Genomic DNA, 25995 nt, shown 5'->3' with positions numbered 1-25995 from the left:
GAATGGGCACATGAGATCCCTGCCCAAAGAAACGCGTCTGGTGAACTGTCATGTTCGCCTAGCGAACATAACCTTCGCCTAGCGAAGGAACGCGCCTCAACCTCGCCCCAGCGAGATTGAGAGGTTTTGCTACTGTAATGTTCGCTGTGGACTCGCTGGAGCTTCGCCTAGCGAGTGAGTGCTAGCTGTGTTTTTCACCAAAACAGAATGAGTTCGCTATTACCTTCGCCTTGAGCTCGCCTAGCGAATTAATTTACCAATTTCCTGGAGCTATTCGCCTTGAGCTCGCCTAGCGAACCAGAGCTTCGCCACTGCCTCGCCTAGCGAGCAAGGCAGAAGAAGTGTTTATGCATGTGTTGCTGAGGTGTTTCATACATGTGTTGAGGAAGTGTTTTATACATGTGTTGATGATGTGTTGATACATGTATTGATGATGTATGATGATATGCAAAATGTTGTGAATGTATATATATGCATGTATTTGTGAATGGACTGTTGTATGGCTTAGAGTGTGAGCATATGTCCATTGTGAGTTGTTGTTGATGCTGCATTGCTTGATGATTAGTGTGCATGGCATAGCCTGTGGGGCTGTAGCTAATTCCCATTGTGAGGAATTGGTGAGTGAATTGTTGTTGATGTTTGCATGCTAGATGATTAGCTTGCATAGTCTAGCCTTCGGGGCTGTAGCTAATTCCCATGGTGAGGAATTAGTGAGTGAGTCACTAGGTCTCAAATGAGTGGGACTAGTGAGCTTAGTAGCCGTATCTGGAGGGATCGGTGAGCTTGAACTATATGTTCGCGAATAGTCGGTACCGCATGTGTAGAGTCTCATTGCATAAAAACATGTATGGCGTATAATATGAATGGATGTGTTCCAATATTATACGTGTGTTGTGTTGTTGTTAAGTAGGATTTGAGATTATACTGGTATTGTATATTGATGTTGAGTATGATGTTTAAGCCAATGAGCTATTACTGAATGTGTATTGCAATTAGGGTGATTGATGTGTTAATTACTTGGCATTACATGTTGTTTTATAATGCTTATTATATTGATTGAGGAACTCACCCTTACAACTATTTTTCAGGTAACGAGAAATGAGTTGAGTAGGAGCAAATGCTTGGAGTCTAGTGTAGTCTCCCTAGTGGGTCATGCTCTGATAGATGTAACATCGGGCGGGAACACTTTGATTATTATTGTTGTTGTGGTTGAACTAAATTACATGTGATGTTACATGTTTTGCATGATTGAGTTGATCTCTATCCGCTGCGTAATTGTGCAAATACCTTATATTTAAATTAAATCAAAGAGCATGATTGTTATATTGTTTAAATGGTGTGGAATGTTGGTGTGACACCCTTGGTGCACTATTACTCTGATTATATGTTTATTATTTTAATTAATTTTTGGGGTATTTTAGAAGGGTGTTACAATTACTGCTTCGGTGCAACTCTTGATTGCACCCTGATTTGGTATTCTAATCCGTTTGCTGAATTTTGTAAAGGTTCACCTGTCCCAGGAAAGGATTGCTGTCTAGGTATTCCACTTTATTTGTGGGATACCCTTGAGGAGATTCGCCCTAAATTACTTGATTAATTTTAATGTGTTAATTTTAATGTATTAATTTTAATGTATTAATTTTAATGTGGAGATTCATCCTAATTACCTAATTAACTTTAAAATATGGCCTTTAAATATGTGATCTAGGACCTCTCTTGTGCCTTACGATATTACGGTATTACGGTCATGTCCCGCGAATGTAGGGATACACTTAGCAAAGACCCTTCGATTAAATCATCATAAAATAAATCATGGTCCCTCGGATGTTGCCTTCGAAAATACGATTTTGTCCCTCGATGACCCTTCGGTGTAGCCTACGGTTAAATGATGATCGTCCCTTCGAATGCTAAGGTATCCTTACAAATGTTGCCTTCAATGACCAATCGATGACCCTGCGATGACCCTTTAACATCCAAAGGGTAAAATTACTTACTTCTCAATAGTAAGGACAGTTTTACCCTCATAAGGATAGGAAACGTTCATAACGACCTTAGGAAGGTATAACTCTCAATTGCTGGATCATAACCTAAAACATTTTCCACCCCTCATACTTTACACTTTACAAATCCTAGAAAATCACCACTTGGTATACATTCATACTAGAATCATTACCGAGTTATATTTTTCTAAACCATTTTCAAAATCAAATGAGATAAATACTTTGTATACATTCATACGAGAATCATTACAAAGTTAAACTCTCTTTCAAACATTTTTTAAGCAATTCACCGACACTTTTCAGACAAAAATATAAGTGATCCAGTAATTAAGAGCCCATGGATAACCATGGATACAAAGGGTGCTAACACCTTCCCTTTGTATAATGTACCTCCCGAACCCAAAATCTATTGAGGTCTTTCCTGTTCTTTTCCACCTTTCCTTATTGGATAAAAGAAAAGTCGGTGGCGACTCTTGCTATCCGCGACATTGCGATAAAAAGCAAAACACCCCAAGCCAGTTCACCGTATGACACCATGGAACAAGCATACTCTCAACAGATCTTTGAAACGCTCATAGGCGTCAAAGAGAGACTCCCCTTCCTCTTGTCTAAAATTATTAATTTCACTTCTCACTTGGATTGTCTTGCTTAGAGAAAAGCACCGTGCAAGGAAATCATCCCTTATTTATGGCCATGTAGTTATAGAATTAGTGGGAAAAGATTGGAGCCACGCTTGGGCTTGGTCTCTTAGTGAGAAATGGAACAATCTGAGTTAGATGATTCTTTGGTCAACGCCATTGGCTTTTAAGGTGCCACAGAACTCGACAAATATAGACATACGAAGGTTTGGATTCTCCATAGGTAACCCTAAGAATTTAGTATGTTGAACCATACCCACCAGAGAGGGCTTAATCTCAAAGTTATTTTCCGTGATGGATGGATGGAAAATACTAATGTGCAGATCCTCATCGATGGGAACCATGTAGTCTTTTCGTGGTTTGGTGTTTACAGGTTCTGCCATTAGATGTCATATCAAGAGTGGTTCTTTCTCGTGCAAGAAAAGCTCGATCTTATTTACAAGTTTAGCTAAGTTTCCAGCTAAATGAGTTCTTCGCATACAACAAAATAAACAATAGAAAAGTAAAATTTGCTTTAGTCTATACGGTGCTAGAATAAAACGTCATTATCAAAAATATCTCTCCAGCAACGACACCAAACACTTGATACAGGTCGCAAGTGCACGACTTTGCAAAGTAGTATTATAGATATCAAACCACATGAAGATGTATTTGATTATCAATTTTTACTCTTGCAATGTGTAGCTAAGGCGATCCAAATCTTAGAGTTTCAATGCAAATGAAATAAAATTTAACTGAATAAAAAGCAGGACATGGGGTACGTGATTTTTTATCCTGACACACACAATTGACTCTCCGAAATAGAATATAAGAAAATAGAGCTAAATTAGATAAAATTGTACTACACCCACTTTCATAGTGTGCATGCTAGATACGTTTTTAGCACATCTAGGCGACTTTCTCAACTGAGCTCAAATACCGATTTGTAGCCTTTCAGCTCCCGATCAGTATCTGGGTTGCCTTTTCTTTCGCAACTGGCACAAATATTTTTAAGTGCTTAGATTCTAAAATAGCATTGCTTTTATTTTCTCATTGTTCTTATATGAAAGATTCAATTGGGGTTCATCATGAGATAGATCCCGCAACCCCTTGTCCCTAATGAACTACTCACTCATGGTGAGATTGATCGCAAATAAACAAAGTAAATACATATCATGCATAACATATAAAGTAAAAGAAATTTAAAGGTAAAAAGAAAAGTAGACATGAATGAAGGCAATACTTGTTTAAAGAAAAATCCAAAAATACAACAAGAGTTGTAAAGAAATACAATGAAGAGCTTGAAGCAAAAGCTCAAACTCAAACTGAAAGTGAAAATGTAGTGAAGTGTCTCTCCTTAATCTCAAGCTAATGATCACTACTTATACAAATATTGTTATTTAATCACCCTAAATTCGTGCTAATATAATAATGGACCACTAAGCATTGAATTAAGTCAGTTTTAAGCTTCCAAAGAACACAAAACAGACCAAACATACATATTTCGTAACTGACACTAGGCACAACACGGGAAATGTTAGGAAACATAAAATTCATATGTTATTCTTCAATGAAATATATGGGAGGAGTCAGGGAATAACATGACTTGTGTCAGAGAACATAACCAGCTTGTGTTGTCCTCTAGTTTGATGTATATGAGAGTCATTTCGGGCCAACACGACCCGTGTCAGTTGACATGGCCCAAATGTGTTGGTCTCAGGTTTTGTGTATGAGGGGATTTCCTTTTTGCACGATTCTTAATCTTTTCCGCTTCAACTTTGTTCAACACTGCCTTATTACCTAATAGTAAAAACACATCAAAAGTGCATAAAAACAGAATATAACCAGGAATAAGAAAAAGAAATACATATAATAAGTGGTATAAATACCACATGGAAATCTCGTAACCTTCTTATCCACTTCGATCAGAAGATTTGTTTCGTAACGATAAAATGTACTCCACATAACAGTTAAATCTTCATCCATCTTTAGCTAAAACTTGTTAAATTATATCTTTCCTTAGTTGTCAATCGAGGGTGAACGATAATAGAGTTTCACAACTCTTAGATTGTATGGGTAGCACAACAAATTCACTAGTGTGGATTTTAGATCAACAAGACAAGTGATCTTTGTGAACCTAAGTTCAAGAAGGAGCCTCCCGCCCTTGAAATAGACAAAAGTGAGATATGAATATTGAGATATTGTGTGTGTATGTGTGTGTGTGCGTGTGTGTGTGTGTGTGTGATGTTACTAACAACATGAGGGGAACTCATATTTATAAAAGTTTTAGATCAATATGGACCTTAGAAACTCAATCTCGTCTCAAAGAATATTCTAGAGACATACTTCTGAATTCACCATGTTTAGTTTACTAAAATCAGGGTGTATACAAAAATATAGTTCCGAATTAACCTCTTCTAACATTTTTTATAGAAAATGGGATGCATATGGAAGTACACTTTTGGATTCACCCCTAACTGTTCATTTAGAAGCTGATATGGAAACAAAATATGCTATGAAATACAAAAAGCTAGAAAAATATATAAAGCTGAAATATACATTAAAATGTATCGAAACGTATTCATTTTATATTGTTAATATCAATCTAATATTACATACAAAAACAAGTCACCACCTAAATACAATGTTAGATAAAAACTAAAATGCGTCAAAACATGTGTCACCACCTAAATCTATATCTATGGGTGGTTCTGTCTTTAAATTTTCTTATTTGACTCTCTTTCAATCTCGCTCAACTTGGTGAATTCTTCCATCCTATCCAAAAAGTAATCCAACTAAGTTTCAACTTCCTTTGTGGAATGATATGTCCACTTTGGTGATGTGTGTGGTATGGGTATCTGGGTTTCAAATAAACTTGAACAAAATGTAGTAATTTAGAAAGTCACCCAATACAAATAATACGTCTGGTTGGAATTTAAGGTGGGTCACTTTGAAGTGGAAAAAATGTTTCCAAAAATACATATCTTGTTAAATCAATACACATCCTATTATATGAACTTGTTATAAGATGACCCAGTTCAAGGAAGCACATCCATTTTCGTCAGGTGCCGGATTGCTAACATAAGAAATAAAAGATTCATGAATTGCATCGAAATGTTTTTTTTCTCGTATAGAGTTGTGTATGATTCTTTATGTGCCTTCAACTCTTTGAGAGGTTGTTGGAAGACAAGTGTATGATTCTCTTCTCCATTACCGAGTAAAGCTTAAACAACATGATAACCGTAATTACCATCACCCTTAACATCTACAGTTTGTTCACTATATTTATGCATAAAAATGGCATCTCTTCAATGTGTATCATTTTTTATAAAGGTGGTGAAGGAGATGGTTTGCCAATGCGAGCACCTTTGAAAACACTTTTTTTGATATTTTGAATTTGAAGAGTTTGGAAAATGTTTGTCAACATGTTTGAAATAGGACGGAGACCGTATCGTTGAATTGTCACTTTGTCTTGGTTTGATCTTCTTAGGAGCACCCTTTGTTTTTATCGATTGCGAGGGTAGTTTCAAATTTATGGTCTATGGATAGACAATTTTCATCAATTGCTCTTTGACGTGCAGTTTCATGATGTCATCATCTAAATTTTTTTATTATGTTATAGCTAGTAAGTGATGCATATGATGTAGAAAACACCTTTGCAACCAAATTCATTAGTGCAATATCGCGATCAATGACAATAACTTTTGGCATGTTTTCTTAGTCCTTCAACATAGTCTGACATACTTCTAAATCTCAAGTAGCACTGTCCTCTTTTTCACTTTCCAAAAATACAAACCCAACTGAAAAAGTCATCTCCGTAGAAGTAACACCAACAATTTTTAAAAGTGGAAGCATGTACTTGTTGGTCTTATATGTTATATTAATAATAAGCACAATGGGAAATGTGTTGGACAACTTATTGGAATCAAGATGAGTCCAAAATGTATCTCGAACGGTTTCTCCATCATTGCACACTTTGTACCTAGATACATAATGGTTATCATCCAACAACTTCAACAATTGTTACATTGGATTTCTTGGACCTCTTACCACCTTGTTATTTCGGGCACGAACATTGTATAATTGCTTGATATTTGAAACATTTTGAGGTATTTTCTGTTTCAAAGTTGCGAGCATGTTTTTGGGTTGTACTATGTTCAATGACATGTTAGAAACCAGTTCATTTTCTTCAGATTAAAAATGATGTGCAATGGGATGACCAACTAACTTGTAACACATGTCATGAGTATGTATACAACAAATCACATTAAATTCCCATGTATTATTCGCCATAAGGTACTCGCGCAACTCAAATGGACACCCACATCAAATCTCCTCGAACTAGTGTCACCCCGTTTCAACTTCTGGATAGGATTTGTGTACTTGCCACTTCTTTTGCATCTCAATGTCATAAATGTTTGTATTATATCAGAACCATTATCTAACCTTCTGATTACAACATTGATCCTCAATTTGGCAGCCTCCATAGATCCATGAAAGCATATGTTTATGAATAACAAACTCCTACTTATTTGTAAATTGTTTACCAACATCTACTTTGACATCAACCAGTTTGACATCCGTAAACACAATAGCTTTGGGGGTAACATCAGGGTCCACCATATCTAAGGTCAATCATAGTAGAACTAAATTAAAAAATTGGTCAAATGAAACATTTAACTAATATGAAAATACAGTTTTGTAAGACATTATACTACAATTCATATATGTATTTCAGGATGCAACGTTCGTTTTTTCACAAAAAAAAACAGATTATAGGAAGTAATCTGGAAGGAAATACATGTACACTACCTTAAATTTCAACTTCTTTTACTCTTTTTAATGTGAAAAAATAGAGAAATGTTATTTTGAATTCGAAAAGTTGATTGAGTATGGAAGGATTTTTTTTTAGGATTTCAAGAAGAAATGGTGGTATGATCATGAGTAAAGCATACATGCAAGATGGTGTTCTATTAAATTCCCCACTTGATAATTCTAGAAATCCACTTCAGAAATATTCATCGAGTTATGAAATTCATGCAAGGTGGTATTTTTTTTCAAAGTGCCATAGGTTATTCTCAGACTAGTAGTGGTGTATACCACCCTTCGACCTGAAACCATTATGGACCATAGATATGGATCCGAGTATTTTAAATAGAACCCTTGTGAAAAAGCTTACTTTCTTGTTGAAATATGGCTCGTGAAACCCTAGACATTATCTCTCTCTCTCTCTCTCTCTCTCTCTCTCTCTCTCTCTCTCTCCTCTCTCACTCACACACACACATACACACACAAACACACACACACACACAAAGTCTTCATTTGTAGAAATTATCACTTAGATTGAACTATGTTTGTGTGGACTGAGTAGAGACGTTGTTTTTCATTCAACGCTCGTGATCACATTAAAGGTGTTAATCTCCACAAGAGGTAACCGTTCTATCACTGATCATGCATAATTCGTAAGGATCAACTAAAGGGAATTTTTTTGTTTTCCGCTACATTTTGTATCATTATTTTCCTTCAGTAGTATCCGAGTCACTTACGAAACCATGTATCAGATAGTCATTAATTTTCTAAAATTTATGTATAATTCTATTAAAACACATAATGAGTTAAGCAATAATAAGAAATAAAATATTGACATCATGTTTGTAGAATTTGAATTGATTGTTGTTGCCTATGCTTCGGAATTCAACATTAGTATGGTGAAGCAACAATAACATATTTGATGTACTATTTTATTTCATCAATTCAATTAGTGTGATGATTATGTTTCATACAAAATGTCGATGTTCATTTTGCTTTGGAATCCAAAATTTGTATAGTGAAACAATGACATTTAGATAATTTAGATATAATAATCGATCATTTTAATTTTGATGTTATGAATGTGTTGCATTAAAGTTTATGACGATACAAGAATTTTGTTGTTGAGAGTTATAAAATTAGGGTTTATAACGGCATAAGAGTTGTGCTTTTAGAGTCTGCAAACTTTTATAATAGTAATAGTAGTAATTTTTATTGTTATTATTGTAAGTTTTTTATATTTACCGACCCAAGAGTTCTACTTTTAGAGTTTGCAAAATCTTATAATAATAGTAATAATAATAATAATTGTTAATGTTATTATTGTTTTTATTTATTTATTTTATAATATAATATTTTTATAATTATTTTATAAAATGTGTTGCCTTTACGAAATTTAAAACATAGTTCATATGTGATCACTATAATATCCCATATTTCCTTAAATATTCAAATTCCTATTAATTGAGATCAATTGAGTTCCTATGTGCTCTAAAAGTTATCAGTTTTGATAAATAGAGTAAATAGTTAATTCAAATTGACTTAATTAATATTATTTGGGACTGACCTTTTATTAATTTGGACATTTTGGTAACACTAATAATGGATCAATTGCTCTAGTAGAACAAATATTAAAAGTGTAGTATCACTTGGGATATTTGTTACTACTAGTAACCTTTTCTAACCACATATTCCGTGGCAAATGGTGGCCACATGTTTATATCCCTCACCTACCAACCTTGTGTACCATTTCATTTCCTTTAGTTATCAATAGAAGCATTAGCAGAGAAAGAAATTGGGAAAATAGAAGGGAACTTGGAAAGAGGAAGAAGCTTGGAGGAATAAGAAGAAGCAAGCTAGTGAAAAGAAGAAGGACGAAACAAGCTTGGAATCCATCATCACTTCATCACCATCTCATCTCATCATCCTCAATAACCTCTCCCCTTCCATACCTAAGGTGGGTTCTAGGTAGTACTTTAGATTTTAGAAGTTAGGGTTGACAAACCATGGAATTGGTAGTAAGATAAGTGATATTATGATGAGTTTCTCCATGAATCAGGTGAGTCTTCATTGATGATGCTTCAATGTGTGTTCTTTTAGTTGTTGGATTCTTGTGATATAATGATGTGGTTATTGTTTTGGAAGTGTTGTTGATGTGTTTTTTTTATGATTGTGTCAAGAGAATGGCTACTAGAAAGGAAATAATATTATGCAGGTTGAAAACTATGTTGTTGTGCAGAAGCAATTTTGGTTTGTGAAGGAACCAATCGATTGGTTCTGAAGTCTTTTCCAGACCAATCGATTGAATGAAGTTTCTGTGAGTGGAAAAGTTGAAAATGTTTGGGACAATTCGATTGGTCCTCTGTAATAATCGATTGTACTAACTTTCTGTTTTGAAGAAAATGAAAATTTGGCAAGACCAATAGATTGCACAAACTTACTGACTTTGAAAACTGGAATTTTTTAGCTGCCAATCGATTGACACTCAGGATCAATCGATTGATCCTCTGCATTCTTTGAAAAATAGAAATGTGAGATAAACCAATCGATTGGGCTTCCCCAACCAATCGAATGGCCCATGCCTAAAACTTCAAATTTCATTTATTTAATGTTTCTAAATGAATTCCATCAATTATTAATCACTTGTTATGTTATACTTGTATTGAATCAATGTTGAATGTGAGAATTGCATGTTGAATCTAGTGAGTTAACCTAGTGATCATTCTTAAGCCATAAGTTAGACTTATAACTTAGATAACATTAGAAAGCGACATTTATTCGTATGATGCTTATGTGAAGTTCGTAAATGAATGGTTTCCATAGTTGAGAGTGAGACGCTTTATATGGAACATGCATGGTTATTGCTTGTTTATTGGTGAATGAAGTCACCAGTGATTGATGAATCTAGTTATGTCTTATGGAGTTGATCACGTATTCAAAATGTTTTACCCTTGATGGTGTACATCCCTATTTGAGATGCTTAGATAAGTAAGCAATGGGATGTGACTCCAATGATTTGTGCCTCAATTGGGTTTGAGCCTCAACCATGGCGGACATGGGGGAATAGGTGGACACCAAAATGGGTTAGAGGCCCATACGGTGAAAGATACCCCAAGTGGGTTAGAGTCCCATACGGGTGACGCTTGCTTGGATTGAGTTTGGAACTCATAGAGGACCCGATATCCACCACGAAAGTCGAGTCATACGAGCATGCATGAACCGAGCTTGCCCTAGACGTAGGTCCGCTCAGGGATTGATGTTTCGTGAATCTGAATAGTGACTTATTCTGAGTTGTGAGAACTTATGAACATGTTGCCATACATTGCGAGACCTTTCCTCATCACTTAAGTATTATTTCCCTTGTTGACTTAAGTTGGATATTGATTAGAAAACCCTGTAGAGCCGAGTGGACCCATAAGATAGGGAACCCACTGAGATTATTATCTCACCCCATGTTATTGATTATTTTCAGGTGGTTCCGATCAGGCGAAGGGTAAGGACAAGATAAAGTGATGTCTTGCTTACCTGATGTTTTAGATGGCTTCTCCGTTGTGTAGATATTTTTGAGATCATTCTACAATGATCTAGTTCCTAGTTTTATTTTGGGCACCTTTGTGTATATTTTGGGCCATGTAGTGTTTTCTTTTGGGCATGTAATATGTACACTGTTGCCGCTAGGCGCTTATGTATTTCAGTACCAGTATTACACTATGTATAATATGTATTCTAGACATAAATTAAATGTGGGTGTTACAATTGGTATCGGAGCAGGTCGTATCCTCGACCTAGCCATAAGATATTATAAGTATTCCTTTATGCCTTATATGTGGGATGTCATCGTTGTCCTTGATGTTATATTCATAATATTGAGCCTGATCAACTTAATTCTATTTGTATGATGTTCAGGATCATGGTTGACAGACGCAAAGGTCTTGGTAGACCCAGAACTCAGAATTCAGATTCAGAACCGCCAAGTGGTAGTGAAGGTTTTCAATGGCTTCAGTTTGTGCAACAGATGCTGAAGCAACATAACCAATTCATGCATCAGATGATACAATAATTGAATGGTGGTCTTCATCCTCAAGGGGTTCCACAAGAAGCTGCAAGTGGTAGTTTCCGAGATTTCTTTCGCATGAATCCTCCTGAGTTCCATGGTGGATTAAATCATGTGAAGGCTCATGAGTAGGTAACCAGCATGGAGAGGATTTTTCAGATAATGCATTATAGTAAAGAGAATAAAGTTGTGTTTGCTTCTCACATGATGAGGGGTCCTGCTGTGAGGTGGTGGGAAAGTGCTTCGACTCTTATGACCAATCAAGGAGTACCTAGGGATTGGGAGCATTGTAAGACTACTTTTCTAGATAAGTATTTTCCTAGATCTTTGAGGACTCAGAAAGATTTTGAGTTTCAGCAGCTTATACAGGGTACTATGTCAGTGGCTATGTATGCTGAAAAGTTTGAGGATATGGCTGCTTATTCTAGACAGGACGTGTACGCATCAAATGAGAAGTGGAAGATCGATCAATGTCATGTGGATGAGAATAGTTTGAAGAAAGTTCAAGAAGAGAGGGATCAATATAGGATTGGATAAAAGGACCAGGGAAGGCCAGGTAACCAGTTTAGGCCTAGACCTCAATCTTTCAAATGAAAACAAGTGCAACATACAAGACCTAACCATCCTCCGCAATGTCGAGTATGTAAGAAGTCTCATTTTGGAAGATGTATTTGAAGTTTGATTAGGTGTTTTACTTGTCATAGGGAGGGACACATGGCTAGGGATTATCCTCAGAATAAGAATCAGGTGCAAGGAAGGAACACTGGTCGAGTTTATACTTTGGATGCAAGGAAGGCTAAGAGCAACAATGCTTTGATTGCTAGTACGTGTCTCGTCAATGATCATCCTTGTTTTGTATTGTTTGATTGTGGGGCAACACACTCTTTAGTGTCAATTCAGTGTATGAAGCGTCTTGGCTTGCAAGAAATTCCTTTGCCTCCTCCTATGGTGGTTACTACCGCCGTGGATGATGTGGTTGAGACACCATTAATTTGTGAAAATTGTTCGCTTTCGGTGAATGGTAGAATTTTCCAGATTGATCTTATTTGTTTACCACTTAAGAAGGTTGATGTGGTCTTGGGGATGGATTGGCTTTCTGCCAATTTGGTGTTTATTGGATGTGAAAAGAAGTTAATCATCATTCCATCTAGTGAAGCTACTCCAAAGGATGTATTAACTACTATATTGGCAGGTACGATTGGCATGGTTAATTTTTTATTTGAGAAGGAAAAGTCGGTTCTCTTGGTTCTCACCAAGGAACCTAGCGACAATCTGAATGTTACACAAATTCCTGTCGTTTGTAAATTTCCAGAAGTTTTTTCTGAGGACGTCACTTCTCTTCCTCCTGAAAGGGAAGTGGAATTCTCTATTGATCTGATACCTGGGACGACTCCAATCTTCGTTTCTCCGTATCGTATGGCGTCACTCGAGTTAAGAGAGTTGAAGGATCAATTGGAAGAGTTGTTAACCAAGCATTTCATCCGACCTAGTGTCTCACCATGGGGAGCTCCAGTGTTACTAGTGAAGAAGAAGGATGGTAGTATGTGGTTGTGTTTTGATTATCGTCAGTTGAATAAAGTCACCATTAAGAACAAGTACCCCCTGCCAAGGATAACCGATTTGCTAGATCAGTTGAAAGGAACCTGTATGTTCTCGAAGATTGATTTACGATCCGACTATCATAAAATCAGAGTTAAGAATTCGGATGTACCAAAGACCAAATTTAGAACCCGATATGGTCATTATGAGTTCCTTGTAATTCCTTTTGGTGTGAAGAATGCCCCTGCTGTTTTCATGGACTATATGAATCAGATATTTCAACCTTACTTGGTCCAGAGCACGAGGAACATCTAAGGACTGTTCCATCAGTACTGCATTTAGAATCCGATATGGTGATCTTTATTGATGACATTCTTATTTATTCCTGTACTCCACAAGAGCATGGGGAACATCTAAGGACTGTTCTATCAGTACTGCAAGAGAAGCAACTTTTTGCCAAGTTAAGTAAGTGTGAATTTTGGATGTACGGAGTGAAGTTTCCTGGTCATGTCATATCACAAGGAGGAGTATCAGTAGATCCATCTAAAGTCTAAGCAATTATTAATTGGGAAATACCAAAGAATGCTTCCGAAGTCAGAAGTTTCTTAGGTTTGGCAGGTTACTATCGAAGATTTATTAAAGGGGTTTCTCAGTTAGCTTTACCAATGACTAGACTTACCCGAAAGGAAATTTATTTTAAATGGGATTCGAAGTGTGAGCAGAGTTTCATGAGTTTGAAGGAAAAACTAACAACCGCTCCTGTTTTAATCATCCCTGGTCCTAGTAAGTCTTATGAAGTATTTTGTGATGCCTCTAAGAGAGGATTAGGAGGGGTGTTAATGAAGAGTGGTCAGGTTGTAGCATATGCCTCTCGTCAGTTGAAGACTCATGAAAAGAACTATCCAACTCATGATCTGGAATTAGCTGCTGTTGTTTTTACATTGAAGGTGTGGCGACATTACTTGTATGGAGTACGTTTTGAGATATTTAGTGACCATAAGAGTTTGAAATACTTATTTGACCAGAAAGAGTTGAACATGAGAAGATGAGATGGATGGAGCATTTGAAAGACTTTGATTTTGAGCTTAAGTATCACCCAGGGAAAGCGAATAAGGTTGTAGATGCCTTAAGTCGGAAAGAGATACATAAAGTTGAGTTAATGATGTTAGAATACACGTTGTTGGAAAAGTTCCGAGATCTTAACCTTCAGTTTAATTGGACGCATGATGGTGTGATAATGGGAAATTTGAATGTTACTTTTAACCTAAAGGGAGAAATCCAGCAAGGACAAATGATAGATGAGAAGTTGCAAGAGATGTCGACTCAACCAGGTTTCACTCAATCACCAGATGGATTTGTTCTTTTTAATCAAAGGATTTGTGTCCCGAATGATGCTGAACTGAAAAGAAATGTTTTAGAGGAAGCCCACAAGGGCGCATTTACCATACATCTAGGTTCATCGAAGATGTATCAAGACTTGAAGAAGGACTACTGGTGTCCTGGAATGAAAAAGGATATCGCAGAGTATGTGTCGGAATGTATAGTGTGCCAGCAAGTAAAGATCGAACATCAGAAGCCAGGTGGGTTATTGCGACCTTTAGAGATTCCAGTTTGGAAATGGGATAGTATTTCAATGGATTTTTCAGTAGGGTTACCTCGGACCCAAGGTGGTTATGATTCAATTTGGGTGATTGTGGATCAGTTAACTAAGTTCGCACACTTCTTGGCCGTGAAAACTACTTACAAGGCAAGTCATATTGCACGGTTGTTCATTTCAGAAATCGTAAGGCTGCATGGTGTTCCAACTAGTATTGTGTCTAACAGAGACCCAAAGTTTACTTCAATATTTTTGAGGGCATTCCAACAAGCTATGGGATTAAATTTATGTTTGAGTATGTCTAATCATCCTCAAACGGATGGTCAAACTGAGAGGACGATAGAGACACTGTAGGATATGTTAAGAGCTTGTGTACTTGAAAGTGGAGGAAATTGGAAGGAGCTCTTACCATTGATTGAATTCGCATACGACAATAGTTACCATGCAAGTATCAGGAAGGCCCTTATGAAGCCTTGTATGGACGGAGATGTAGAACACCTTTGTGTTGGACATAAGTTGGTGAAGAAAGAATCTTAGGACCGAAGATTATTCAAGAGACTACGGAAAAGATAAGGATGGTTCGTGATAATATAAAGGAAGCACAAGATCGCCAAAAGAGCTACGCAGATCACAGAAGAAGACCATTAGAATTTAATGAAGGTGATCATGTGTTTCTAAAAGTGACCCCATGATTGAGACTAAAGGGACCGTTTAAGTCGCGAAAGTTAAGTCTAAGATACGTAGGACCATACCAGATTATAGAGAGGATTGGTGAAGTAGCTTACAAATAGCCTTACCACCTTCTCTATCAGAAATGCATGATGTTTTTCACGTATCTCAACTTCGGAAGTTCATTCCAGATTCTCTTCAGCCTATTCTTCCAAATTCAATAGAAGTAGAAGCAGACCTAACTTTTGAACCTCTACAAAGTCGTATTGTAGGACAGGAAATTAAGGTATTGAGAAATAAGGAGATCCCTCTTGTTAAGGTTCAGTGGGATGAATCACATCTGGGCGATGCTACCTGGGAACTGGAATCTAAAATGTGAGAAGTTTACCCCCATCTCTTCCAGGTAATATTTAAATTCGAGGACGAATTTTAATTAAGGGGGAGGATGTAATACCCCGTATTTCTTTAAATATTCAAATTCCTATTAATTGAGATCAATTGAGTTCCTATGTGCTCTAAAAGTTATCAATTGGGATAAATAGAGTAAATAGTGAATTCAAATTGACTTAATTAATATTATTTGAGACTGACCTTTTATTAATTGGGACATTTTGGTAACACTAATAATGAGTCAGTTGCTCTAGTAGAACAAATATTAAAAGTGTAGTATCACTTGGGATATTTGTTACTACCAGTAACCTTTTCTAACCACATATTCCTGGTGGAAAATGGTGGCCACATGTTTATATCCCTCACCTACCAACCTTGTGTACCACTTCATTTCCTCTAGTTATGAGTAGAAGCATTAGCAGAGAAAGAAATTGGGGAAAAAGAAGGGAACTTGGAAAGACGAAGAAGCTTGGAGGAATAAGAAGAAGTAAGTTAGTGGAAAGAAGAAGGAGGAAACAAGCTTGGAATCCATCATCACTTCATCACCATCTCATCTCATTATCCTCAACAACCTCTCCCCTTCCATACCTAAGGTGGGTTCTAGGTAGAACTTTAGATTTTAGAAGTTAGGGTTGATAAACCATGGAATTGATAGTAAGATAAGTGATATTATGATGAGTTTCTCCATGAATCATGTGAATCTTAATTGATGATGCTTCTATGTGTGTTCTTGTAGCTGTTGGATTCTTGTGATATAATGATGTGGTTATTTTTTTGGAAGTGTTGTTGATATGTTTTTTTTATGATTGTGTCAAGAGAATGGCTACTATAAAGGAAATAATATTATGCAGGTTGAAAACTATGCTGTTGTGCAGAAGAAATTTTGATTTGTGTAGGAACCAATCGATTGGTTCTGAAGTCTTTTCCAGACCAATCGATTGAATGAAGTTTCTGTGAGTGGAAAAGTGGAAAATGTTTGGGACTAATCGATTGGTCCTTAGTAACAATCGATTGTACTAACTTTCTGTTTTGAAGAAAATGAAAATTTGGCAGGACCAATAGATTGACAATGAGCTCCAATCGATTGCACAAACTTACTGACTTTGAAAACTGGAATTTTTCAGCTGCCAATCAATTGACACTCAGGATCAATCGATTGATCCTCTGCATTCTTTGAAAAATAGAAATGTGAGATATACCAATTGATTGGGCTTCCCCAACCAATCGATTGGCCCATGCCTAAAACTTCAAATTTCATTTATTTAATGTTTCTAAATGCGTTTCATCAATTATTAATCACTTGTTATGTTATACTTGTATTGAATCAATGTTGAATGTGAGAATTGCATGTTGAATCTAGTGAGTTAACCTAGTGATCATTCTTAAGCCATAAGTTAGACTTATAACTTAGATAACATTAGAAAGCGATATTTATTCGTACGATGCTTATGTAAAGGTCATAAATGAATGGTTGCAATAGTTGAGAGTGAGACGCTTTGTATGGAAGATGCATGGTTGTTGCTTATTTATTGGTGAATGAAATCACCAGTGATTGATGAATCTAGTTATGTCTTATGGAGTTGATCACGTATTCAAAATGTTTTACCCTTGATGGTGTACATCCCTATTTGAGATGCTTAGATGAGTAAGCAATAGGATGCGACTCCAATGATTCGTGCCTCAATTGGGTTTGAGTCCCAACCATGGCGAACACGGGGGAATAGGTGGACACCAAAGTGGGTTAGAGGCTCATACGGTGAAAGATACCCTAAGTGGGTTAGAGTCTCATACGGGTGACGGTCGCTTAGATTGAGTTTGGAACTCATAAAGGACCCAATATCCATCGCGAAAGTCGAATCATACGAGCATGCATGAACTGAGCTTGCCCTAGACGTAGGTCCGCTCACGGACTGATGTTTCGTGAATCTGAATAGTGACTTATTGTGAGTTATGAGAACTCATGAACATGTTGCCATACATTGCGAGACATTTCCCCATCACTTGAGTCTTCTTTCCCTTGTTGACTTAAGTTGGATATTGATTAGAAAATCCTGTAGAGCCGAGTGGACCCATAAGATAGGGAACCCACTGGAATTATCATCTCACCCCATGTTGTTGATTATTTTCAGGTGGTTCCGATCAGGCGAAGGGTAAGGACAATATAGAGTGATGTCTTGTTTACGTGATGTTTTGGATGGCTTCTCCGCTGTGTAGATATTTTTGAGATCATTCTACAATGATTTAGTTCCTAGTTTTATTTTGGGCACATTTGCATATATTTTGTGCGATGTAGTATTTTCTTTTAGGCATGTAATATGTACATTGTTGCCGTTAGGCGCTTATGTATTTCAGTACCAGTATTACACTATGTATAATATGTATTCTAGACATATATTATATGTGGGTGTTACAATCACTATCACCGTAATTACTTTTACTCACCTTAGTTGTACAGATACATGATATTATTATAAGTTTTTTGTTTTGTTTTTATAATAATAATAATAATAATAATAATAATAATAATAATAATAATAATTGTTATTATTATTATAATAGTAAACATTGTACCATTAATACAAATATACCTAAGGATTATGATATTATTATTTTTTATCATGTTATTATTTAATAATTATTATTATTATTATTATTATTATTATTATTATTTATTTTAAAGATTTGGTATACATTTATAATCGAAAAGAGAAACCTCGAATAAGTCTACATAATATGATTAATTACCAAAATTAAATTAGATTTATTTAATTAACATAATATAATAATAATAATAATAATAATAATAATGTGTTTATTATTATTTTCTCGTGCTGAACAGTTATGTCCCGAGTCTTCTTTTATTTTATTTTGAGATTTTAAATACGACATGCGTGTTGTGCATTTCCCTATAATTTCTTTATGTAACTTCTTTAGTCATCTCACTCCCTCGTATGTAAAATGAGTACTTATTTAATGTAATATAGTGTAATGAAGAAAAGAAGAAGACGAGATAAAATGAGGACTATCATGGAGATCTATCATGGAGAAACATAAATCATTATTAAGTTTAACTTAAGTTTTCCCATTGACTTGAGAGAACAATTGTGTTAAGGGTCATAACTGTTTCATTTTATTTATGTATATTGATGCATGTGAGTGTATATTGACGCATTTGAGAGACGATTTATATGATAAATAAGGCAGTAAGATCAAACTAATTACAAATTCCCTCAAAATAAATATTAAGTTTATGCTTACCAAATTTAGCACTCATCAAGACTAGTATCGAATATTGTAGGTTTTGCCTAACATGAGGTGCATGTTTTATATTAGTAAGGGATGATGGGATAAATGTAATATTCAATTGCTAAAATATTGAGTCGAACTTAACTAAACTAATTATAATAAGATTATATACGTTTAGAAGCAAGAGTTGGGAACAAACCATATGATGGATTAGAATAAGAAGTTATTCACCCAACTGGTAAGATTCGAGAATTGTATTAGATAAAATTGGAAGGAGTTTCTACCTAAATAACCATTTTTTGTGTAGTCAGCCTACCGCTGACTTAAAACAAAGTGAAATATGGATCTCGATCCACTAGAAAATCTTACAACGAGATTTTCCAAATCAAATGGTGATGGTCATTTGGTTTGAGTAAAATAGTGGGAGAATATTTAAGGCCTAATTAAATATGCTATTTTAATGATACTTATATCTTCACATTTTTATACGTAGATTACCATGTCAACAATCACTTCAAACAACATTTTACGATCAATCCATGACAAGAAAAAAAAAATTGCCCGAGACAAATTTTATGGATTGACACCGAAACTTGAGGATTGTCCTTAAACATAGTAAAAAGATGTATGTCTTAGAGACACCTATTCCTGAAGAGGAACCTTCTAGTTATGCTCCTAAGACTGAAAGATATGCTTATAAGAAGCATGTCGATGATGCCAATGAAACGACTTGCCTCATGCTGGTTACCATGAACTTTGAATCACAAAAGCAACACGAGAACAAGGCAATGTTCCATATGATCGAACACCTGAAGATGCTCTATCAAGAGTAGGCTAGGCATAAGAGGTTTGAAGTTTCAAAATCCCCTTTTCAAGACAAGCAAGCTAAGAGAGCCCCTTTACGTCCCCATGCACTCAATATGGTTGGGTATGTAGAGAACCTTGAGAAATTGAGTTTTCCCCTCAGAAAAGAGCTTGTGGCTGATTTGACCCTACAATCATTGCTGAAGAGCTTCAATCAATTTGCCCTTAATTTCAATATGAATGATATGGACAAAAGTCTTCCAGATCTGCTAGGCATGTTGAAAATTGCTAAGCAAAATCTGAAATCAAAAGGGAATGTCATTCTGATGTTCAATAATGGAAAGAAGCATAACAAAAGGCTCACCAAACAGGGTAGTAAAGAGAAAGGAAAGATAGTTTCCAGACCCAAACCTACTGCTCATATAAGTCTAACAGAGGTATAACAAAGAAGGACACTTGCTTTTATTGCGATAAGACCAGACACTGAAAGAGAAACTTTTGAAAAGTTCAAGGGTTTCAAAAATGAAGTACAAAACCAACTAGGCAAAAATATTAAAACCATTCAATCATATCGAGGTGGTGAATATTTAAGCCTTGAACTTAGTGACCATATAAAAGAGTGTGGGATTTTATCTCAACTAACTCCTCTAGAAACACGACAATGGAATGGTGTATATGAGAGAAGAACCAAACCTTGTTAGACATGGTTAGATCCATGATAAGTCACACTGATCTTCCAAACTCCTTTTGGTGACATGCTATATTGACAACAACTTACACATTTAACTATAAGACACCATATGAGATATGGACTGGTAATAAACCACATATGTCTTACATGAATATTTGGGGTTGCGATGTTTCTGTAAAATGAAAATTTTCAACTAAGTTTGAGCCAAAATATGACAAATGCTTATTTGTGGGATATTCTAAAGAAACTAGAGGGTATTACTTCTACAATCCTTTTGAGGGAAAAGTGTTTGTCACTCAAACTGGAGTATTCCTTGAAAAAGAATTTATTTCCAAAGGAATAAATGGGGGGAAAGTAGATCTTGAAGAAATTCAAGAATCACAAAGCATTGATACACTTATAGAGGAACTAAAGCAGAAAACACAAGTAGTTTTGGAAGATCAACATGATCAAGTAGAACAAGACCATCGTAGGTCAAATAAGATATGTCACAAACCCGAGAGATATGGATATATCATAACTGATCAAGGTGATGTATTGCTCATGGATCAAGATGAGCCTGTGACTTACCAAGAGGCCATTATTGGTCCTGAGTCTAAGAAGTGGCTAGAAGTCATGAAATGTGAAATGGATTCCATGTACATAAACCAGGTTTAGACCTTGGTAGATCCTCATATAGGAGTCAATCCTATAGTATACAAGTGCATCCTAAAAAATAAGACTGACATGGATGGTAAGGTACATACCTATAAGGAAAGACTAGTATTAAGGGCTATAAGCGAATTCATGGTGTCAATTATGATAAAACCTTTTCACCAGTTACAATGCTCAAATATATTCTGATTTTACTTGATATCGTTGCATAACATGATTATGAAATATGGAAGATGGATATCATAACTGCTTTCTTTAATGTGAATCTTCTTGAGTATGTGTACATGACACAACCTGAAGGATTTGACATACCAAAAGAAGCACAAAAGATATGTAAGTTAGAGTGATCAATCTATGGATTGAAGCAACCTTCTAGAAGTTCAAATCTTTATTTTGATGAAACACTAAAACAATATGGATTCATTAAAAACGAAGATGAGCCTTGTGTCTACAAGAAGGTTAGTGGGATCATGATCGTTCTCCTAATATAATATGTAGATGACATATTACTCATTGGAAATAATGTTCCTACCTTGTAGTAAGTGAAAACTTGGTTAGGCAAACGCTTTTTGATGAAGGACCTGGGCGAAGCAGCCTATATATTAGGAATCAGGATCTATAGAGATAGATCACAAAATACTTTCTTGGACTAAGTCATTGTACATACATAGAATAAGTGTTGAGATGCTTTAATATGCATGATTCCAAGAAAGGATTCATACATATGCAACATGGCTTGTGTATATCAAAAATACGACCCCCTTCAACTAAGGAAGAGATGGATCATTTGAATAAGATTCCATATGCATATGCAATAGGATCTATCATGTATTCCATGATATGTACTCGACCATATAGTGACATGTTCAGCTTGCACACATAATCCTTCTTACCTTTTTCTTCATACCCTTCATGTTTCTTAATCAAGACCGTTTCATCGAGATCACCATATAGGAAGGCAGTCTTCACATCCATTTGCTCCAATTCTTGGTCAAACCTAGCCACTATGGCAAGAATAATTCCAATGGATCCATGCTTTGCAATAGGAGAGAATACATCATTGAAGTCCATTCCTTCCTTCTGAATGAAGCCCCTTGCAACCAGTCTCGCCTTGAAACTTTTTGACATAACTCCTTCAATTCCTTCCTTTACTTTGAAACTTCATTTACAGCTGACTAACATGAACCTTGTAGGTTTTTCGTTCAGCTTCCAGGTGTGGTTATCATGAAGAGATTTTAACTCATCATCTATGGCTTTAACCTATTCCTTCTTATTTCGACTCCTCATAGATTCTTTGTAATCTCTAGGTTATTCACTGAGAACCTCACTTTTTGAAATTTAGGTAAAAGCTACGAGGTTTACATAACCAAACCTCTGAGGTAGCTTGATGACTCTTCTTGACGTGTCTCTTGCTAACATGTAGTCATCAACACTTTCCTCGTTTTCTTCAGCATCTTATGCTTCTTCTACAACTTCATCTCGATTTTCACCATGAGTGTGAACTTCATTTCCCAAGTGCTCCACGCCATCATTAGTTTTCTTTAAAGCCATCTCAACTTCATTGAAAACTACATCATGACTAATGATGCATCTCTTGTCCCCAGGTTCTAGGCACCACAAACTATAAGAGTTGACTCCCTAAGGATACCCAAAGAACATGTATCTCATAGCTCTAGGTTTGACTTTAACTTACCTAATGTCAGCATAGGCTACACAAAAAATACTTTAAGTCTATTGAGATTTGATGGATGACCTGACCAGACTTCTTCAGGTTTCTTCATCCAAAAGGTAGTTAAGGGACACCTATTTATCATGTATGCTGCAGTCACAACAACCTCGGCCCAAAAAACCTTCTTCAATTAAGCACTAACCAAAATGAACCTCACCCTTTCCAGGATAGTTCGGTTGAACCTTTCAGCCCGGCCGTTTAGTTGGGGTGTACCTACAACAGTTTTGTGTCTTGTAATCCCAGACATAGAACAATAACTTTTAAATGCATCATTGCAAAATTCAAGGCTATTATTTATCATTAACATCTTGACCTTCCTTCTTGTCCAGAGTTTTCCAACTTTTGAAGTTTCCAAAAGTTTCATCCTTAGTTTTGTGAATGAATATCCAAAGCTTTCTTGAATAATTATCAACTATGGATAGAAAACACCTTACACCTGAGTGTGGTGAATTTCTTACAGGTCCCTAAAGATAACATGGACATAATCAAGAGATCATTTTGTTCTTTATTGGCCTTTGTTGAACTTCACTCTGCAGGCTTTACCAAAAACACACGGTTCACAAGACTCCAACTTTTCGACCTTATCAACACCTAACCGATTCTACTTGCTTAATTCGATCAGGCATTTTTCACTGACATGGATAAGTCTAATGTTCCATAAACCAGTCTTTGTCAGGTGCTTCAATGATGTAATATCAACTGAGCCACTTATGACATCGGCTTCAAGGGAATGCAAGTCTTGCCTCTTGATGCCTCTCAAGACTTCCTTCAACCCCTTCATGATTCTCAGGATACCATACTCTCCTTTGAAAACATATCATTTATTGTCTAATTCACAAAAAAATATCAAATTTCTCTTCAGACCAGGTATATACCTAGCACCTGTCAGCAACTTTATGGTTTTATCATGGAGCTTGAACCTCACAGATCCAATCATTACAATCTTACAGGATTTATTATTTCCTATTAGCACTGATCCACCTTCTTGATCATATAATTCTTTAAACACATCTTTGTTTGGAGTCATGTGCCAAGTGCAATCTGAATTTATAATCCACTCTTTGTTAGAGTTGCTGCTCGAAACCACCAAGACATCAAATGATTCATAATCATCTTGAACAATGGATGCATTGTCATTATCCTTTCTATCACCATAACCCTTCAGGTTATTAGGAAACACCTTTTTTGTATGAACTTCCTTCTTATAGTGGTACCAATTAATCACAGGAGCATCACCACCATAAGACTTTTGTCGAACTTTACCCTTCTTCTTCTCAAACTTACCATTTTTCTTCAAGAATTTTCCCTTTATTGACAAGCCTTCTCCAACTGAAGATGACTTCTGCTCATTCCTCTCATTCAAGTCCTTAGAATACAAGGCCGATTGAACTTCTTCAAAGGTCATGAACTCTCTTCTATACAAGAGAGTTTCTTTGAAATGAGCCTAGGAACTTGGTAAAGCACACAACAACAACAACGTTTGATCTTCAGCGCCGATGCTAACATCAATGTTTTTAAAATCAAGAATCAGTTTGTTGAACATACCTAATTGTTCAATCAAGACTTTGTCTTCACTCATCTTGAATGAATACAAAGTCTGTTTTAGGTAAAAATGATTGACTAAAGACTTGGTCATGTACAAACCTTCAAGTTTGATCTACACAGTTGTTGCGGTTTTCTCCTTCAAGATCTGCCTGAGAACCTTATCACCAAGGCTAAGGCTATGTATGATGGTATTGTGGACTTTCTCAATCATCATTTTCTTCTCCTTCTCCGTTAAGGGATCATCCATGTTTTAAGATCCCTCCAGCGCTTCTAACATACCTTACTGAACAAAAAGGGCTTGTATATTTAAGCCCCATAATTCATAATCATTTTCTCTCGTGAATTTCTCAATCTCATACTTTGTTATAGGCATCTTGATCCACGTTCACCGAACCTGTTTATTGAGAAAATCAATGCTAAGAACAAAGTAATATTGTGAGAACGATGGAGTTTCTTGAAAACCAAGAAACCTTTAGATTCAAGAAGAGAGGAGAAAGAAGAGATAACAAAAATGGTTAAAACATGATTTCCATTCACTTTCACAAAGAGCGTTATTTGTTTACAAGTGAATCACCAACCATCTCTCTTGCAAAGTGAGAGAGCACGACCTATTTATAGACTACTAACACATGTATCTAATGTATGAAGATTAAATCATTACATGACATAACATAACTATTACACACATATTGAATGTTAAAATATACATGAACATACTTCGACTACAACACTCTTCAAATTTTGACTCTGTCGAAATCCCCAGTCTTCGACAATATCGAAAAGCTACATCTACATCCAATGTGTTTGAGTTCGATCTAACTAATTTCTAACAACAAACTTATGTTATTATTATTGTTATTTGAATTCCTTCAAGTGAGTTTATGTCTATTAACATTTAAATTCATTAAGGTCTTTGTATTTAAAGTCCGGTAGACGTTTCAGAGCCATGAATATTGAGAATGCAAATTTTATTTATTTTATTTTCTCTCTCTTAATCTAATGGTTAGCTCTAATTAATGAAAGAACCCTCCTTCATATCCACTATTATTATTTTAAGTCAAAGAACATGCTTAGCTTCATATACTTGTTTTTAATTGTTATTTTAAGTCAAAGAACATGATTAGCTTCATATACTTTGTCTTTAAATGTATATGACTATTCTGACTTTTTTTTCTTTCTATTTTCTCATGGTATGACTGTTGAGGATGCACATGCAATTGTAGGTGTAGCCTTCACTAGTTATCTTAATGATATAATCATCCATGTAGTGTAGGTTGTTTCTAATTATAGATGATTTCTCATAATATAATGCATATCATTCTGTATTTAATTTGAAATTCATTTTTATACCATGTAGATACTATATATCACTATATGTAAATTACATTTTTGTTTTCTTCAATTGTAGCATATTATAGTAGTTGTATATTTTCTAATAGATGATTCTGGTTGGTTACCAAAAAAATAGCAGTGACGTGTTGTAATCTCTAAGTCAATTATTTGTTGAAATACTAACTTTTGATGCTTTGGTTTCAATTCAAGTTTCAACCATAGAAGACAATTTAAGTAATGTCAACATTTTTTAAAGTCATTAATATCTCACCAAACTTTCATGCAATAAATTTTCATTCTTTTGTCCTGTCATATTTCT

The 25995-nt window shown here is 35.6% G+C and overlaps 1 non-coding gene across 1 annotated transcript; it reads left to right on the top strand.

The window, feature by feature from the left end:
* The first annotated feature begins 2534 nt into the window (after positions 1-2534).
* On the top strand, positions 2535-2637 carry LOC127077560 (small nucleolar RNA R71). The gene has a single exon (XR_007787356.1). It is a non-coding gene; the product is annotated as a small nucleolar RNA R71 (small nucleolar RNA).
* Positions 2638-25995: the final 23358 nt, after the last annotated feature.

Source organism: Lathyrus oleraceus, chromosome 4 (assembly GCF_024323335.1).
Source record: "Lathyrus oleraceus cultivar Zhongwan6 chromosome 4, CAAS_Psat_ZW6_1.0, whole genome shotgun sequence".
In the NCBI taxonomy this organism is placed as follows: Eukaryota; Viridiplantae; Streptophyta; class Magnoliopsida; order Fabales; family Fabaceae; genus Lathyrus; species Lathyrus oleraceus.
The sequence above is the reverse complement of the archived record's forward strand: the minus strand, read 5'-3'. Positions and strand labels throughout refer to the sequence as shown.